This window comes from Octodon degus, unplaced genomic scaffold (genome assembly GCF_000260255.1).
Source record: "Octodon degus isolate 3935 unplaced genomic scaffold, OctDeg1.0 scaffold00141, whole genome shotgun sequence".
Lineage (NCBI taxonomy): Eukaryota > Metazoa > Chordata > Mammalia > Rodentia > Octodontidae > Octodon > Octodon degus.
The window spans coordinates 6,714,791-6,721,309 of record NW_004524717.1 but is presented as its reverse complement, the minus strand read 5'-3'; positions in this window follow the sequence as shown (position 1 = coordinate 6,721,309).

Sequence of the window (6,519 nt, the reverse complement as noted above, 5' to 3'; positions counted from 1 at the left end):
TCAATAAAATTAATGAAAATATTTGACCACATTGCCAAGAAGCCATTCAGTGTGATAAAAGCCTGTCATATTTGTCACATTTTCCACAGGCATTCTGGATTCCACTGGATCACTTCCAAATCTGCTCCGGTCTCAAAATATGAATGGCAAGAAATTCCACACTGCCTGGTATAGTCACTGGCACTGATGAAAAAAGGTCCAAGCATGAATACTTTCTGAGCCACAAAAACTGAACATCAGAACAGGGTGCACCACGGGCTATAGGATTGAGAATAACAGTACCTTTTACTACAGCGATGCCAAATCATATTATGCGTCTACCCTGTATAATCGCCTCCAGAATTTTTAAAGTCACAAAAATTTTGTGTCAGTCCATATTCCCACTCAGAAACAGCAGTTTCTAAATAGCTCTACTGCCTAAAGCAACATTCCCAAAGCATATTTCATCAATCAATATTGAATAAGTTCTATGAAGAAAAGATTATGTGTTAGAAGACACGGCAACACTATTTCCTGTCCTGCATGCTTTTCTAGGATTTTGCCGCTTTCTCATTATGAGATGAAATTGAATTCCCCTGCTTTTAAATCTGAATGGGCCTATGGCTCACTTGTAAGTAACAGCATACAGTGAAGAAATGATGCATGCATTCCAAGATTATGTCATTAAAATATTTACAGCTTTCACCTTATGAGCTGCAATGTTTTCACAGGTACTCTGAGGTTCCATACAACGATCTTACTGCCTGGAGACAGCCATGCTAGGAGGAAGCCCAGTTGTTTTAACTACACAGAGAGACTCGGCAAAAGTTCTAATGTGACATGAGAAAGATGCCCATCCAGTCCGCGGCTAGTCTTACCACCCCCTGACTAGAAAAGCAGGAAGCATCCCACAACAAAGACCTGGTAGATTTTTTTTCTCAAATTGAAGAGCCATGGACACAATGAGAGATGATAACACGATAATTATTTTTAGCCCAGAAGTTTATCAGCAGCAATAAGATATTCCATTAGAAAATTTGAGTAAAATTGGGTTAAAACAACCTCTTTAGATTTTTATACCCCCTGCAATTTCTCAGAGCCTTTCATCTGATAGTGATCATGTTCATCTTCAACATCAGCATTAGTACTCAGTATTCGCTCATTTCTTTTCAGATGCAGTTGTTTTTATATCTACAGAGTCTAACACCAAAAAAAAACGTATGCACAAATTAGGAAAAGAAAACCTTGTATAACTATTTTAATACTAAATTTATTCAGGCAACATAAGATCAATATGAGTTTCATCTGGTCCCTCACATTATAAGAGGTGCTCCAAGTAGTAGTCAGGAGCACCCAGACATGTATTGGCATGGTGAAATGCTGCTTGGGTAACCTTGGTCACTGAGATTGCTCCATTCATACTTTCAATTGCTTCTTTGAGGGCCAGTACTGTAGTGGGTTTTCTGCACTATAAGGCATCCTCTAGGGTCCCATATACAAGAGTAACACCAACTGTTGAAAAAACACCACACTAATTTTCTTCCTGAAGTGTGTATACATTTTTGGGCAGACTTTGTATTCTCAAAGAATACAGAAGGAAGTGCTGGTTTGAAACAATGGTACCTATTCATGGTTCAGTTTCCCTCTTCTGCTGTGATCTGAGCTACAAGTAGTGCTGATTTTACTTTGCCATGTTAATAAACTGAAGAGCAAACAGATAGTGACCAAGCCAGACAGAGCCACTTCGTGGTAATGTCTATGTGTGATGTAACTCATTCCAGCAGTATCAGAAAGCAAACAGCACACACGCTGATTGTCACTATTTGTTTTGCCAATTATAGCTCCAGGATGTGCTGTTATTCCAATGGCCTTGACAAACACTATAAAGAACTCTATGACTCTTCTGATTATCTCACCTTCAAACTGAAAAGCTCCAAAGGGAAGGAAGATGTGAGAGAATATTGTGTCCCTAGTGACTCTAATTTCCTTGAGACAAATGAAGAGGTTAGGTAGAAAATCACACTGCGGTGCAGTATTGTTTCTCTATATGTTTTTAAAACAATGTTTCTGTATTGCTAAAGGCCAGGGATGAAGGCTAAACTATTAGTGAATTAATGATAGGAAATCATTCTCCATTTTTTCATTGTTACAAAATTAGAGACAATATTTTATTTTTTTAATTATAATTTTATTCTATGTTGAAGAGTAAAACCAAAAGCAAGGAAGAAAAAAGCAAGAAAAAAGGTCAGAAATAGAGACATAAACAGGGTAACATACAATAATCTGCATGTTATAGATTTTCAAAACAAAAACAGCTGATTAACAATGGTTGATATATTATCTATTTTTATCTTCAAATCTGTTGCTCAGATTAACAGATATAGTTATAAAAGATTAGACACATGATTGAATGTTACTGCTTGATTTCAAGAAATCTTAAATTTTTGTTCTTGTCTCTTTTATTACCTTTTTTATAAAAAATTTTTATTTTAAAGAGAGTAATTGATATGACATTAGGAATGGTACACATTTAGAAGACCAAGATGACAGGTATTCAAGCATGGTTTTTGTGTTACACATCGCTGTGCTCTGTGTAGTTGCTTAGTTCACAGACATCAGCATACAGAATTAGTCAAGGTGCAACTTCTACACATTAACTGATATTTTCAAAAAAGTGATGAAAATTCTTAGTATAATCCCTTCAGCCAATGAAGAAGAGGGAAAGAAGATGGCAAAAAAGGAGGAAAAAAACATGCAAGTATAGAGACAATATTTTAAAAGTTAAATATACTTCATTTTTTCCTATCAAATAGGTAAACAAAGCTAAAGTCTAACCTTAGTAAATATATATGGAATAAGTGAGTATCACTTAATGATTTGATTAAAATAGGAGGAGTTACTCTACTATTCCCAATTAATCACTACATGTCCACAAAAGGTGATCTAGCCCGTGACTCAGCTGTTCCACAAACAAAGTGCCTTTCTGTTTTATACTCTTTTTACCAAAAGAACTTTTAAACACAGTTACAGTCAGAGCTGGGAGCAGAGTAAAGCCAACAACACACTCCCCTTGAGAGCAGTTTAAAGGGGGCAAATGTTTCAGTAAGATAAATAATACACAGTGCAGTGATTTTTAAAAATCTTATCACAAGCAAAATCTACAAAGGGTAAAAGCCTTCAATAAAACATGGATCATATTACTGTTTTTCTTCTACCTCAAGTTCCATCACAGTTCAGTCTATGGTGCTATTACTGAGCCCTAGATGGTAGCCAGTTCATAACTCAGCTCAACCAATTCATAACTGGGAGCTGTGCAACTGACAGGAAACAAGTTGTTGAGTTGTTTTTCATCCCTTCCCATGAAATTCAGGGGTAATTGCTTCTGGTTGTCACTGTCTGATGCATCTTTTCTTACATAGAACACACTTGTCTATATACTAATGCACATTACTTCAAGACTACACAAGTCAAAGTGCGATAGCCAACTTTAAGATACATACTTAGGAATATAGAGACAAACATGTACAGAAATATGTTTAACGGTATTCATGTGCACAAAATGCAAAGAAATAAAATTTCCCATCTCCATGCAGGCTCTACACCTGTGTCCGTGCAGCCACCTGCTCAGTGAGGCGGTTTCGCTGTACTTTCAGGATAGGTGTCACATAGAACACACAAGATTCAGACCCAGTGATCAACCCAGAGAAGACCTGGGAAGCACGTCTTCCCACATGTCTTCCCAAGAGAGCTCAGGATTCATATGGAAATCATGATTCAGCATAGTCCACTCTGCTACAACTCCTGATGCCACCTGATGCCACTGGATAATGCTAGGTGCCAAAAGGTGACACAACCAGCTGCTGGTAACTGCCCTGCCAGCTGTCACTATCTGATAACAGGTTATGCTGGATAGGTTGGGCCAACCTTAATGGGTGTGGGGTAATTGCTTCTGGTTGTCACTGTCTGATGCCAGGTTGTACTGAACACTGGATGCTGGCCTCTGATGCTGGTCTTCATTGGTTGTTGGTCTCTAGAGATGTTTGGTGTTAACAGCTCTGAGTGTTTATTCATCTTTCTTCAGAAACCAACTGCTCTATCCACACTGTTGAGGATAAAAAATCCCTAGAAGATTTATAGGCCTCTTGTAATTGGTACTACCCAGGAAGTATATCGTGAGCAGGCTACAGGAACACCAAAGTGAGTCTTTACTGTAACCCACGCTGTAACATGGTGGAGGTGGGGGTTCCTAAACTAAAGGCAAAGGAATACCTGGGAAGTATTAACTATGTAGGCTGCTTGCAGGCCTGTTTCAGTGATGGTGAGGACTCAAACCAGGAAATCTTCTGGAAAGTTGGCTATAAATGTTGGGTATGCAAATAAGGAGCCCATATCCCTTCCTTCCTGATCTTAGCCACTCCAGGGTACTCTCTTTTTCTTTAAAAATGCAATGGTATCATCTGAAGTAGTGGGAGTCACCATGCTGCCTGCCTACCTGCATTCATGCTGGTGTGGATAATAGTGACTGGTTAGTCAGAGAGGACACTAGAGAATACTATCCAAGTCCTCCAGGGTACAGAGGGGAGCAAAGGGCAGAGGGGGAGGGGCATGTGACCACCAACCCAGTCACCCCACTCGCCCCTCAATCGGCCCTGGGAAATGAGGGAAAAATGAAACAGGTACTGCTCAACTGTATCACAACCACTGTGGGACCAGTATGGAGATTCTTCAAAAGGCTAAACTCAGAAATACAATTTAACCCAGCTATCACCACTCATGAGCGTATTTCCCAAGGATCAGGGACTGAATATTACGGTGATATATGTCTACCCATATTTATAGCAGCACAGTTCACAAAACCTAGGCTGTTGAAATTGCCTGGATTTTGTTGACAGATCAATGGATAGAGCAAATATGATATGTCATATAGTGGAATGCTCCTCAGCCATAAAGAATGAAGCTGCGTGTCATTTGCATAAAATTTGGTAGAACTGGAAACCATCATGTTAAGTGAAATTAGCCAGGCTCAAAAAAGTTAAATCTCTTTATCTTATATGAGAAGCCTAAAAATGTATACATTAGCAAATAAAGAATTAAAATAATGGGGAAAGGAAAAGAAAGAGAAGGTAGACTTGTAGAGATAAGGAAGGAGATAAGCAGGATAAGAGGAAGGGCAGAGCGGGGAGGGGTGTTCATTGATTCAGACACGTGAGAAGCACATGCTTCCCAAAATGAGCCCATTGTTGGCAAGCACCAGGTCCTGAATCCAAGCCAAATTGAACCCATCATCATGTAATGCCAGCATGTGCTAACACACTTTGGGTCCTGGGATTCAAACTCAGGACGTCATGTTTTCCAGGCAGGAGCTGCGCTACAGAGCCACATCACTGGCCTAACACACTTTTAAAACCCATTAGTAAAAGACAGAAAAAGTACTTGCAATGGGATTGTAAGGTGTGCTGCTGCTTTGTCAAACAGGCTGGCAGATGCTCAAAATGTTAAACAGAAGTAACTATACCCCCAGAAGAACCACTCCTGGGTATGCATCCAGGAGAGTTGGAAACAAACACATGTCTGTGCAAATCCTTGTGTGTGAACACTCACACTCAGTGTGCCCAGCAGCCAAAGTGGAAACAACCTAAACACACATCAAAAGTTGGACAAAATGTGATATTTTTAATTTAATTGTTTATTTTTATTTATTATAGGGTCTCACTACAGAACTTGGACTTGTAGTGATCCTCCTGGCTCAGCCTCCCCAGCACTGGGATTATAGGCATGTGCCACCATATCTGGTTTTAGTACCAGCACGGTGTACCTGGGGGTTCTGTGGCTGGCACAGCATCTTGTACTCAGGATTGAACTTGGGTCATTTTGCTTCCGAGGAAGCCACTTAGACTGATGAGCTACCTCTACAGCCCAAAAGGTGCTACTTGATAAAGCTGAATTATTCAAAAAAGAATGAAGCTCTGATACACATTTCAATGGGGGAATGAGATACTGATACACGATCACATGGGAATGAGGTGCTGATATGTGCTACAACATGGCAATTAAGTAGTGATACACTGCAGCATGGGAATGAAGAACTGATACATGCTACAACATGGGGATGAGGCACTGATACATGTGGCAACATGGATGAGTCACGAAAACACTATGCTAAGTGTAAAAAAGCTCAAAAGGCCACAAACTGAATAATTCCACAAACGTGAAACGTAAACAAGTAAATTAATATCTAAAATATTGAAAAAAATCTCATGGCTATTAACCAGGCAACTCATTCAACATAGTCCCATCTGTTGCCAGGGCAAGCACGACCTGAAAATCTCCAGGCCTCCTTCTTGGTGTGCAGCTGGCAGTACCTGCTCCGCCCCTCGCAGGCCTGTAGGCACAGACAGTGCAGCACCGGTGCTTCGTTCCACTCTCTGACTCCTACCTGAAACTGTCCTTCTCATTGTTATTAACATTTACTAAAGAGCATGCAAATACTGGTGGCAAATAGCATGGTAGCCAATAAGCAACTGTTACAGTTTCCTGGGG